Raw genomic sequence first — 14685 nt, forward strand, 5'->3', positions numbered from 1 at the left:
TTTTTTGCAAATCCTCATTGATTTGTTCATAACTATCATGTGATACTACTTTCCTGTAGACTGCAGCATCATCGGCAAACAGTCTAATGGCGCTGTCAATACCATCAACCAGTTTGTGTATGTAAATTGTAAAAAGCAGCAGACCTATTATGCTGCCATGGGACACACCGGATGCTACGCTTGTTTCTGTTGAAGTCTCCCCATTTAGGATGAAATACTGGTATCTGACTATTAGAAAAATTATTGTTATCATTTCATAAACTTTGGTTACTGATATCACCTTGACTCCAGTGCCTATGAGTTTAATTATAACACCACAGCACTGAAGATAATCACTACATAATTGAAAATAGATTTTGCTGTCAATAAACCATCAATACTGCAGCCAGTGCTGACCTTCTCTCTAATTTCACGTAAATGGTCATTGTGCACACAGCACTCTATGGAGTCCCCAATCAACAGAAAAATTTCTATCGAACTGCTTATGTCATCAGATAGACCATAAGCACGCGCTTTTTGGAGCATGCAATAGTGCGGAACTGAGTCAAACGCCTTTGCCTTTCGAAAACTGAGAAATATGCCATTAGCCTGGGAGCCAGTATCTAGAGCTTGTTGTATGTCATGCACAAAGAGGGCCAGCTGTGTCTCGCATGACTGCTGTTTCCTAAAACCATGCTGGTTTCTGTAGATGCGCTTCTCAGAGTCTAGAAAGGTCATTATGTCTGAACACAAAATATGTTCCATGATTTTTAAACAAATCGATGTCAATGAAATTGGCTGGTAATTATGAGCATCTGATTTTTTACCCTTTTTATAGATTGCTATACGTGGCCTCCTTCCTGTCCTGTGGAACTTTCCATTGTTCCAATGAGCTCTGGTAGATGATGGATAAGAATGGTGCTATGTTTGTAGCATAGTCAACACAAAATTTTACGGGGATATGGTCTGGGCCAGATGCCTTCCAGGCCTTAACTGTTTTACAATCCCAGATACACTAAACACTATCTCAGCCATCCTTGCATTTGTTTGATAATTGAAATATGGAATGGTGCTGCAGTACTCTACCATATATGAGTTTTTGAAAGCTAGCTTTAAAATTTGGCTTTTTGGTTTGTCATTATCTGTCACGTTACACACACTGTCAGCAAGACAAGGTATTGAATTATTTGTGGCATTTATAGATTTTATGTATGATCAAAATTTTTTGGGCTTGCTTATAGAATTTGCAGATTAAATATTGCTTTCAAATTCGTTAAATGAATCTCTCATTGATCTTTTGACAGCTGCTTTCATTTCACATCATTTCTGTTTGACAGCAGGGCAGAGACTACGTTTAAAATGACGGTGCAAAATTCTCTGCTTTCTCAGCAACTTCCTAACATGTTTGTTGAACCAAGGTGGACCCTTTCCCACTCCTATATTTTTTCTAGGCACATATTTCTCTAGCACGTGGTGTACAATACATTTAAATTCTGACCAAAGATGCTCAATATCTTTGCGTCCTGTGGTGAATGCTTCGAGCTGACTATGAAGATATTCATTAATGACACTTTTATTTGCTTTCCCAAACAAGAAGACTCTATGCTGTTTCTCTGGTTTTTTTTTTTTTGCAGCTTCCACTGACATAAAAGCCACAACGAATTTATTGTCACTAATACCTTCTTCTAATTTAACTTCCTCCAAAAGATCAGTTCTGTTTGTTGCCAAGGTATCTAATATGTTCCCATCTCAATTTGGTTTTCTAATCGACTGCTCAAGGTTGTATGTTGAGAGGGCACCTAGAATAATTTAACACGAGTCTTTGCTTCTGCCCCTGTGATAAACGTGTAATTTTCCGTCAATGGACACCAGATTAAAGTCTCCACCTATAACTAATGGATAATTTTCTGCAACGTTTGTTGGGATGCTGGTGGTCTATAAAAACATCCTAATACAATGGTCACTCCTTGTCTGATTGACAGCTTTATCCAGACTATTTCACAGTCTGACTCAGTATCGATCTCTACTGCGTTTAAACAGCTTTTAACTACAATGAACACACCACCTCCCATAGCATCAGTCCTATCCTTCCTAAACATTGTCCAATCTGAGTTCAAAATTTCACTGCTATTTATGTCTGGATTCACCTAGCTTTCGGTGCCTAATACAATATTGGCATTACTACTGATTATTTCAGAGAGTATCACGGGGATCTTGCTACAGACACTTAAACAATTTACTAACATTAGATTTAGCATATTTAAATCTTTTGGAATGACCTGTTTAGGCCAACGAACAATTTTAACAGTTGCCACACCTGCATCAGTGTCATGAACTGGTAATTTTTCAGGCCAATGATTTGTTTCTCATGGGAAGGAACCAATTCCAAAAACTCGCACGTGCATACCACAAGTACTGTGCTATCCATGTAGCTGATTACTGTGTGTAGTGCACACCTGATCTATCAAGGGGAGTCCTACAACCTTCCACCCCATAGCGTAGGTCGAGGAATCTACAACCATTTTCATCACAGAGGCGACATTGCCACCGGTTCGAATCTCCACTCGACTCCAATCCAGAGGACCTCAGTCCACCCTGGCTATGATGCTGCAAATCGTCAGCTCGGCTTCCACTCTTTGAAAGATGGAGGGCTCCTTTGCCAATTTAGGTAGCCGTAGAAAGGACGCAAGGATTTCGTTGGAAACCTGACGACTGGCACCGTTGGTGCCGACACGTGCAACAATCTGTAGGTGTCTGCACCTCACACGCTCGATAGCCACCAGAAGAGTTTCTTCCACATTCTGGACAAGGCCCCTCTGCAAGCACATTGAGTAAATGTTGGACTTATTCCCCACCCTAGCTGCTATGTTCCTGAGGAGCTCCACGACCCGCCTAATTTTGGAGCTCCCAATAACTAACAAACCCCTATCCCCACGTGCCCGTCCGGACCTAGCCAAAGGAGTGGTCACTGTCCTGGCAGAAGATGCAATCTGATCCGGCTCAGCCTACCCCCCCCCCCACCCCCCCACCCCCCAAGCATCAGATAGCACACTAAATCTATTAGCAAAGTGCACGGGATTTGGCAGGAGCCTGCGTCCCCCATGCAGCCTTCACCTCGAGGTAAGACAGTCCGCCACCCACAATGAAGTGAGTGAAGTGAGAGCTGGCCAGCCGGCTCAGTTGCACCTGAGGTCAGCTCAATGACAGAGAGCTGTGACATTCCCCCCTGCACATCTAGTACAGCAGAGGCTGCCCAGGGCACCCCATCCCCACTCACAGCACGAGGTGGCACTATGGACCCTGTCAACTGTGGCCACGAGGTCCACAAAAATGTCGGCTAACTCGTGCTATCAGTCCGTGAAGTCCAATACAGAGAAACAGTCGGCGGTGCGTACTACCGACATGGAGGCCGGCCGGGCTGAGGCCTCATGTGGCAACACGGTCGAGGAGGATCTTCAAGTCGGCAAAGGAGAAGAACGCACCCCTCTGTCGGACTACTTCGAGCCCCACCAGTTAGCAGAGGAAGACTCGGGTGGTGTTCGGTTGGAGGGACAAAGGAAGTTTTGATGGGGGTTCTCCTCCTGACCTTTCCGGTCTGCCAGTTGTGTAGCCCGCGGCTTTGCCTCTCGAGGCGAGAATCTGATGGCGCGTCGCACAGCCGGACGGGGTGACGGTGGCACTGGACGATTTCACAACCTCAGACTGTATTTGAGGTCGCACGTATGCATGGCCGTGTCCTTCGTGGACGAGGGATAATGAGAACGGAACTAAAAGTGCCAGATGGGAGAACGCAGGGTTCGTGACTAACCGATAACTTGAGCCACTGCATTTGATACAGAAGGGAGGAGGAGGTGGACAATCAGCCCTGTGTTCATTCCTAACATTTGGCTGGGTGTCACAAAGATGTTCCGATGTCGTTGAAATGATGACACTGATAGAAGTGCATCAGGTTTGGAATGTACAATCAGACTGTAATAAATTCATAGCCTGCCCTGATCTCAGACTGAAGCACCACTCTATCAAAGGTGAGAGTAATAGTGCTTGAGGGCACTAAGGAGGAATCTACCTTTATCCTCATCTGACGGATGGGAATGACACCCTGATCAGAGAGGTAAGACCGGATTTTGACCTCGATCGGACCGTCGAGCGGCCTAGTATAAATAACACTGCGAGAAGAATTCGGAGTTCTGTGGGCCTCGATATGAACTGGATAGCTGCCAAAAAGTGAGGCAGTGAGCAATTGTCATGCTCGAGAATCAGAAGTAGTCTACAAGAGCCAAGCACCATTCTGTAAATGAAAGCAGTATTTTACAGGGCCGGGTAATGGCATCGACACCTTTCTGAATAATACATGGATTTGTCATTGCAGATGCCCAACGCCCTTCAGTACGTGAGACCACGAGGAACCGTGTTGCAGCTGGAAGGGTCTTGGAATCTTTAGTCTCATTCCGTTTATGTTCTGTAGATGTCGATTTTGAAGACGATTGGCTCACTGCCAGAGAATAGCCACGATTGCCAGCATCTCCGTTTGTGCACTTGTCCCGACTGTGGGACCACTTCACGAGGGGGTACACCCCCCAGGGTGACTGTTCACTCCTCAGGTCACACCTCCCAAACACCTGACAGATGGACCAATTGGCAATTTGGAAGGTAGCTGCTCAGGCAATCACATCTGTCTGGGCCCGATCTATACCCGGTGGTACGTGCGAACCCTACCTGTCGACCTGGGGCTGGGAATTATGCGTTACCCAGTCACCTGTAATGTGTCAGATGTGGGGGCCAGCCTTCAGGAACACACAGGGAGGAGGAAGATGAAAAAGGTGACCTCAAACGCCAAAGCGGAGAAACGGGAAGAGAAGGGGGGAGGATAATCAGGTGGTAGCTGTCGAGGGAAGTTGAGTTCTTCCTGAGATTAAGGACAGGAATGACTATACCGTCTGGCCATTGTGATGAGAAAGCACCCGTGATCCAAATGTGGTTGAAAACCCTGAGGAGATGTTGCCTCTGGGTAACAACCACGTCTCGGATCATCTAACTGTGGACGGAATCCGAGTCTTGGGGCCGTGTCTCTTTAAGAGGTAAGAGCCTGAAAGAATTCTCATTCACTAGAGGGTTCATTATAGGGCTCAGCACGGTGTGGGTTGAAACTGACAGGGTCTGTTAAATGTGGCGTTTCTGCTGGAGAAATGTAACACGATAGGAAGAGGACACCGATGTCACTGTGAAGTGTGTCGCGAGGTGTTGTGCGAGGACCGATCGATCGTTCCACAGGGCACCTCGGAGGTTATGACCCTGGTGAGTTGACTGACACTGACGGTTCAGAAGGCTATGGAAGACAGACAAAACCCACAACAGAGAGAGGTATGTCCCCAGGGAAGAAACGAAGTGCTCCCAGTATTCCTTTTTACTCTGCTTGATAAGGTAATGAGCCTTAGCATGCAGACACTTAAAGTCTGTGAAGTGTGTCAAGTAAATTGCTGCAGCACTCATCAGCGGTCCCGGACAGTGACTGCTACGCGTTTTGTCCATTGGTCGATGACGTGAGGGACCTGCGGATAGGGGAACAGCAGTGAATAGTGACAGATGCCTTGCAGGGCAGCATCAGTGCCATTCGAGAAGGAGGTTTCTAAGTGCTCAACTGACTTATATAAAGGCCAATTGGCCTTGCAGAATGCTCAACATGGGGCCCTGTCTGCCCAGCAGTACCAGGGAACGATAGGATCACTGGGAAGTTACATCCTCATGGGATGAACAATGTAGGGAAGCCACGAGAGCTGGGGAGGAAACTGTGGTATTGATAGTAGCAAAGGTGCCATGGCAGCCCTCAAGTGGGAAGGGGAACCATCACTGAGTAGACAAATCAAAGTCCATAATTAACTGGTCAATTAGGAGAGCCCTACCTGTTGAAGTGACACTCCCGCACAGTAGGTGATTTGCATTGAGGTCCCCAAGGAGGAGAAACTGACAGGAGTTGCTGTATTATGGTAGACAGTTCAGTGTAAGGAAGTGCCTATCTGGAGGGAGGTCGATATTGCCAATGGTGATTGCTACATAGAGGTATCCAATCACTGATGACATCGGAGTGCACCAAATAGCAGGCCCCGCCAGATGCTACACGGGGGTGGCACTGTTCCGACAGAATGCCCGATAACCGTGAAATGACAAATGCACGTTTCTTGAAGAGCAAGACAATGCCGTGTCTCCTATTCTGCAATCTATTTCCGGTAGGTGGCAATAGTATCTGTTTGCAATTCCTCTGGATGATTGTATGGCAAAATAAAGCTGACAGGACGTCATGTCACTTGGTCAGTGGTTGTCACTGACAAGGATGGGGTGACATCAATAAGATGATAGACTCAGGTTGCGAGGGGGGAGATGGCACCTCCCGGGGCACTGGGGGCTCCTTCTCTTTCGACTGGTGTTTCTTCTTCTCCTCTTCAGAGTGGAGTAGGGCAGGGCACTGAGGGCATACAGGCATCTGCAAGATCCAGAACTGGAAGACAGCAGGTGACCTTAAAGCAAACAAAACTGGCGTTAAAGTTGTGTTAGGTGGCTTCTGGCTTGAAAGACGATGGGGTGACTGGCCCCTGGGTGGGTTTGTTGCCTTGTGTGGAGTTGCTTTGCAGAGTTCACAGTCGTAGTATGTGCACTCTCATATATTTATTGTAAATTGTATTTTGCAGTGCTGTAAGGTTTAATTGTGTTCACATTTTAATTGATGTTCTTTTAAACATGTGATGCATACAAAATGAAAATGAATGATATTTAGATACTATTCATTCGTTAAAACTTTTCTCTGAGACAACTTGTATAATAGTGTGCTCTTTCAGAATATCTTCTTTGACAGTAAATGTCAAAAACAAACCACATTTCATGTTATTATTTTGCCTGTTTCAATGTGATAGATGGTTCTATACATTTTTTTTTTTTTTAGTCAGCAGAGGATGCACTGTTCATCCTGCAAGAAAGGTTTGGCTCAGTGGTGGTCTTATTGAGCACATGCTGCAATACCGGCTTTGCCAAGTGTCCCAAATTTTAACAGGTCATAACTCTTACACAAATAAAGGTTTCTTAAAACAGATTTCACGTGTTTATTTCTGAGAAAGAGACAGTTCAGAATGATGCCACACATAATCCTCTCACCATCTGAAAAAAGTAACTGAAATCCAGTATGTTCCCTGTCACCATAGCTGTTGTAAGTTGCACCCCAACATATAGACAACCCGTAATAAATGCCCTGTAGAATACATTGCATGTATTTGTGCTATTTTTAATTTTTTATGTTTATAAATGCACCTTAATAGTAACAATTTTTCTACATAGTATTTTTCATTACTTCATGTTCCAGAGGTTTGTAACATCAGATATTTAACTAAAAAGCATGAAAAACGAGAATGCTGTTACTGTGAAAAGGTTACTTCCTGTTCTCATCAAATGGTACCAGACTTTGCAAGTCCAAGCATCCCACAGTACCTATGAAGATAGCGATGGGGAAGGCAAATGGTCAGCTTTGGATTATTGGGAGCAATTAAGAAAGTGTGGTTCATCTGTAAAGAAGACTGCATATAGCACTCTAATGTTACCTACACTTTAGTACTGTTTGAGGGAATGGGATTTGCACCAGGTCAGACTGAAGTAAGACAGTAAAGAAATTCAGAGGCGGGGTGCTAGATTTGTTACTAGCAGGTTTCATCAGCATGCAAGTGTTACGGGGATGCTTTGGGAACTCAAATGGGAATCCCTGGAGGAAAGAAGACATGCACTTCTAAGAACATGACAGCTAAGAGAATTGGCAGGTCAGATGGAGTTCTCAATCAATCTATGCTGTTTCTGCTGAAGTTGGAGGAATTAATCTTGCAAATCATCCTCACAATTTGTTTCCTTCCAGGAAACCAAATTTAGTATCTATATCAAGCCTACCATTGTCATTTGATTCACAATTACATCCTGATTTTCTTTCTGTGATACCTTCATCGACATTCGATTTTGTTTGCAAAAGCACACAAGTGAATGTCAATGTTTCAAGCCAAACCAATTAAATGAGATTATTGCATTGGATGAACACTTGTAAATTATATTATGACAAAATTTTTCAGAATTTACAAATTTGGAAACTTTATCAAACTACAATAGAACATATTTTTGCTCTACAGCAAAGTGTGTGCTGATATGAAACTTCTGAGCAGGTTAAAACTGTTTGATGAATTGAGTTCTGGACCTTTGCCTTTTGAGGGCAAATATTCTATCAAAATTTAAAAGTTTTATATTTGGGAAAATTACATCAATATTGTATTTGGTGGTCTGTGTTACATTATCAATCTGCAATACTCCAATTATAAGTAAGCAATATCATTTTATGAATTAATATATAAAAAATCAGTTACAAGTGAAAAACATGTTGAAATATCTGCTATACTTCGAACACAAATCGCCATTTTCAAGAAGGAAAATTATTTAAATGTTAAAGAAACTTAGTTGGCAAATATCACCAAGATACAAGAACACCTCCTGTTTCAAGTTACAAGATCTACCATGACTGATGACATGTGGACAGATGAGTCCATGTTTTATGTGATACATTTCAAAATATGTTGATTTTACTCACCTTATATCTCTGTAACTGAAGAATGAACAAGTTATCCCAAACAGCTGTAAAGTATTTTACATCACTTAAATAAGTAGATTACTTCACATTTACAAAAGCTGCACCCATGACTCAAAACAAGAAAAACAGTCAAAAATGACCAAAGCAGACTATGGCAGATTCTACTCTACATTCCTTGGTATGATTCTAAAAATCTTTCACTTGACCGAAACCCCAGCCAGAAATAATTTGCTCCAGTGACAACACTCTCCCCACCACTCAGGTGATGAAACATTGTGAAACCACTTTGAAAGCAGACCTAAAAATGCCAAATCTTTTTCTAAATGAACCCAAAGGCATTTAGGGTGCAAAACAGTTTTGTTATGCATTACCCTACAGGTTAAACATGAGAAAGAACACAAATTTGTTTCCATGTAAATAATTTTGAAAATTGATGTTGAAACCTGTGGTAGTGGTTGGAAAGTCAAAACTCTTAATGGTAGGAGATGGGGGAGGATAATGATTATGATAGGACCAACAGAAAAAAATGCAGGATAAAAGTTATTAGATTCCCAGATTTTACAAGTTGGAGTAATATTTTACTGTCAGCTTGTTAATATTTATCGCATTGACCAGCTATGAGAAGAGCTTTGTAGGAACAATTACATCATATGATTACAAAGATGGCTCCAAGTCATAAATATACCAGTGCACCATGGACATTCCTCACTCTTGAATTTGAAAACTGTCCACCATCACACGGAAGGGAACCCAATAAAGAGTACTCAAAACATTAACCTGTGATCCTTATAGGGGCCCCAGTGAATGGACAGAGTTGATTGTTTCCACTGTTTATGCACCCTAATGAAGAGATTTTTAAGTGCTTCATTCCTCAAACCAAGTTTTGTAACTATCAAGTTTCAGTGTAGTTTTCTGCACTCAAATTTTCTTATTTTCTTTTGTTGAATGTAGTTTAATGTATAATAATATACACACATAATTCTTGTAAATTCATTAGATACACCATCAGTAACAAGAAACTTTGAGTGATTGCAGCAGTGAATGCTAGAGTCAGCCAGAACTACAGTTGTGAAAGGATTGCAGATGGCATGGGTGCTTATTTCATCGGACTAAAATGCATTCCACTCCAAAGATATTTGCTCAATTTCACAGTTATCCAATGACAACTGAAGTTACAATCAGCCAATGAAACCATACTGTTATGAGTGGCATATTTTATAGATTATCCTGGCTCACAGGGTATAATTAAATATCAAACATGTAATGTTTTGGAATGATTTTTGCCCAAAGTCATAACCTATGGAAAATGCATTTACCACTGACTGCAAGTGTAAGATTTGTTATGACTCTCAAAACACATGAAAACACATGAGTGTACAAAGGACAGGCAAGACGTACGGTAATGTTGTGCATGTATCTTTAACAGTTACCTGTTAATTTATTTAAGAACATGCTTATGATAGATGCCACTCCTTTGTTAATATTGTGTAAGTTGTTTTGCTGCATGAAATTGCTTACCACACATCCTGTTTCTTTGTCTAGGCCTATGGCAGGTAAAGGAACACACTTACAGCGTATTTTGTTGCATTCATAATGGTTTGTACATTCACAGGAGGAAACTTTTAATGCAATCTAATTAAAAGACTGATTTACAGGGTAGTCTCTTTTTCAACATACAAACAGATTGCCACATACAAACATATCTTACATTACAGGGTAAGCTACAGATTATTCACTACCTCAGCCCATATTCTGTGGGATGGTGGTGGACACTATCACACACTAGCCATATTTTGTAGGATAAGAGAAAGGCAGAAACAGTTTTTGTAGATACCAGTAATTATCTGTTTTTTCTTTGCATGTAGCTTATTCTATAGCTTATAATCTTTGGCGATGTAACATTTTTTTTCTTCCTCTTGGGAGTCAGTGTGATATTGACAGTGCATCCCACTGCCCCACCCCCCGAAGAAAAAAGGAGGAGCAGGAGAAAGTTAAAGAATCTATCTTGTATTCTCATTATGGTGTAAAGTGTCTGTTCAGTTATGAGGTAAAATTATATACATTAGTTGGAGATTAACTGAGTTTTCTTAAGAAAAGGAATTTTACAGAATCAAGCAGAACTCTTAGAAATGACAATAGGCTGCACGCGTATCTTGTGATCACCATGGATGCCAATGTGTGCTCTGCAATGTGGTGCCATTCTGCCCCCACATTTGGTATGTAGTTCTTATGGTAGGGCTTTCCACTCATCAGCATTGTCGATAATTGCTGGACAGTTGACTGTGCATGTGGATGCACTGCAGTATGTCTCCCCAACACATCCACCCATGCTACATGGGAATTAAAGCAGGGGAATGGGCAAGCTATCCCACTGGTCAAATATCTTCTCACACCTACAGCTCTTGCACCTGTGCTGTTAGATGCAGTCCTGCAGTGTCTTCCATAAAAATGAAGTCAGGGCCAAATGCACTCTTGGAAAGGCAGGTGTATAGAAGGAGTAGTGCCACAAAGATGTTGACCTGTAAGTGAACTGTGTTCAATGATTAGCAGGCAATATGCCCATGCAACATTATCACTGTTGACGCCCTAAAACCTCAACCACCAAATTGATCATGTTCAACAATGTTCCTGTATGCAATATGTGTGACCTCTTGGTGAGAGCACTAATGCATCTCACCAACATTGCCTGACATCATCATTTTGGTAGTCTAGTTGTCATGATGTAAGAGGCACAATGCTGCAAGGGCATACTGCCTTCAAATCTTTGAACACAGTATACTGACCAGACAACACCATTGCGACACAGTACTTCTTCCCAATGTTTGGTTTTTCAGGTGTGCATTTGGCTGTGACTTCATTTTCATGGATGGCAATGCCTGACTGCACTGAACAGTGCATGTGGAGATCTTGGAATGCAAGGATATCTGACGAATGGACTATCCTGCATGTTCCCCTATCAAACATGTTGGGGAGATGAGTTGCAGCATGGCCACATGCACCAATGAGCATCTAGCTATTGTTAGCTGCACTGGAGGAGAAATGGAACACTGTACACAGGAACTCTTTACCAACCTTGTGCCAAAATGGGTGCGCATTGCAGATCATGCATTGTCATTCTTGATCACACACCCTATTTAGAACCATGTTCTGTCTTTTGTAAGCCAGAGGACGTTCATAAATCATGGCCACTTCAGTGTACTTATTTTCTTTGAATGAAAGCATCATTTCTGTTTGTCAGTTTCTCTTTCAGTTGCCTTCTATAGAATATTGAAATACTTAATTGTATGTACAGTTTCTCTGAGATATGTTACTTGGCTGTGACACCATGCAAAAGTTGCTTTTGTCCTTATATTTTTCAAGCCAGTGTAATATGAATGTATAGGCCTATGAGCTTCCAGGACCCGGTTGCTGTTTACTGTGGCACAAAGCTAACATGTGGCATGTGTTCTACAATCTGATGCATGTACAACATGACCACCATCGTGAGAAGTAAATGGAGATCCATGTTCCTATTGCCATCCCCATGCTTTCAGTGACTTATTTCTCTTACTGATCCGCTGCTGTTATAAATCTGCTGTATTTGTTAACACAAGGTTGTTCTCTAGACATTGCATTGCATTGTAGATCAGGCACAAGGGAGGTGCCAGATTTCTTGCTGTTATTGATTTGTTAAAGATGACATTTTCCTAACAACCAGTGGGTGAATGCCAGGTAAAAGCAATGTCAAAGTTAGTCTATCACACTCCAACATAAGCCAGCTCAAAAGAAATTTCTGGAATTCTACAAGAAAAACAGCTTCTATCAAAATTTATATTAATTCAAAGTACATGTATCACCTACTAGGTATTGTATAACACAGTGCTGAGTTGCTATTATTTGAAACAGTTACCACATCACTCCGTTATGAACACTTCATTAATGCAATGAAATGTTGATGTTTAGTGGAGATTATTTTACATTGGGTTTGATCCCAGCATCAAACTATGTGTGATTAAGCTTATTAGGAACACTGTTAATGTTAAAAATATTGTGTTTCATGTAATAATAATGGAATATGTTTATAACCAAGGCAGCATCTCATGTAGAAATAAAGTAGTTTTAATTATGAAAAATTTAAATTAAAGAACATGAATGTTGTGCCAGTAGGACTGATATCTTGTTAAATTTATGTACTGTAATGTTATTATATGAACAATTATCCATACAATAAATGTGATGTCTCATAAAGGGTGTAGAACTAAATTTTGTTGTTGATAAAGATACATTCAAGCTGTTGGTTGACTGTTCAGTTTGTGCTTAATAAATATATCTGAATGAAGTAAGGTGGTCCATAATGGAAGAATCATCCTACAGATGAAAATCAAGTGGTGCCTTGGTAATACTTGATTTAAGTGTTGTGGCAAATGTGTGGAATCATGTTCCACTGATAAGATGTATCCCATGAAAACATTTTCAGAAAACAATGATAAGCCCATTCTGTATTACAAATTGATCAGTCTTCATATGCTTTCAGTATATTGAAATATAAACCTAATAATATCATCATTCCTGATAAAGCATTAGCAACACATTATTTTTGCAAAGAGTATAATTTTTCACTATAGAACAAGTTTATGAAAGATGCACACCTTCACCTGAAAAACCCAACTACTCTTTTTATTGGTAAAGAGTATACAATACGCTTTACATATTCCCATATTGAAAACATAGAGGTGAGTTCAGGAACAACATTTATGAGGAAGTTGACTTCGACTCCTGTTTATTCTCAAACTGAAAGCAATACAATATTTGGATTGGGGACTGAACAAACTATAGTGTCTTGAAAGATGAGAGTGATTAAATTAGTTAAAGCTAGGAATTTGGAATAATAAAGATAGTTGAAAAGTGAAGGAGTATTGGGAGCCTGAATTTGTGTGTGTTACACTCAGTTGTGCAGTTCAGTGCTATGATACTGTGGCATTATTGGTCGGTGGAGTGCCGAGTACAGTAACACAAAGGAGAATGCCGTGTCAACAGCCAGTTCACCATACAGGAGAAGACATGACAAGAAGCAGCTCACTGCAAGCCAGGGCACCAACATCGAGGCAGTAATTGGATCAGATAGGCCAGCTGAGCAACATCAGAATATTCCAGTGACCTACTGGGAAAGAAAAACAGCAGACCAGCAAAAGAAAGCCACATTTAAGGACCGGCATCCCGCTCATCAACATCATCTGTCTTGAGGTGTTTGAGTGACACAGAGCCATGTTACTTACCACCACCACCAGTTCAGAGTTGTAACTGCGATCACAATCATTGTAATAGTCACTGTCATAATGCAGGTAGTTTCCCAGGAGCTGCCAGAGTGACTCCACTGCCATAACTATCCTGCCTTAATTATCTTCGGACACTGTCATTGGAGCCATTACTTGGGGTGCTTTGTGATAATGCACTGTCAGCATTATCCTGGATGCTGCTGGCTTGAATACCATGACTGAGGCAGGGCCAGGGACCCTGGCCCATTCACACCAGTGTCGCTGCTAGGGATTTCTGCTGAGACAGGGCACTGATCTGTCCTGCCACATCCCCCAGTTGCCAGCACGACCGAGTCCCACAGTGAGTGGTTCCAGCTGCAGCAAAAGGTCCTGGAAGGCTGGAGTGCCACTGGAAATACAACAGATTCAAGTTATGCCAATGCAATTACAGATGCAGCAGCAGGCGCGTGTGTGAACATCCACCAGTCGCCTCTGTCACCACCGAGAATATTACGAATGGAAGCAACCCTTGCCTAGAGTGCCACAACCAATATATTGCTATTTATTAATAAATGTTGCTATTTTGACACCAGGAGACATCCATGGACACATTCCCATCATCTTCCTCACACCCAGCAGAAAAGCCAGCAGTGGAGTTCAGTGCCTGTTAAAACTGCCCAATTACACTGGTATAGATGTGGCCATTGACAAAGCACCTTACACTAAGTAACTAATAAACATATGTTTTGGAACTGCTGTGAGCATTTTCTACACAAGGAATGTTAGTTTTTGTCAAACTATACTGAAAATATTGCATCTAGGAATTACTGTAACTTCAGACAGTGATTGCATTTGCTACTGTGGTAC

Source organism: Schistocerca cancellata, chromosome 10 (genome assembly GCF_023864275.1).
Source record: "Schistocerca cancellata isolate TAMUIC-IGC-003103 chromosome 10, iqSchCanc2.1, whole genome shotgun sequence".
In the NCBI taxonomy this organism is placed as follows: domain Eukaryota; kingdom Metazoa; phylum Arthropoda; class Insecta; order Orthoptera; family Acrididae; genus Schistocerca; species Schistocerca cancellata.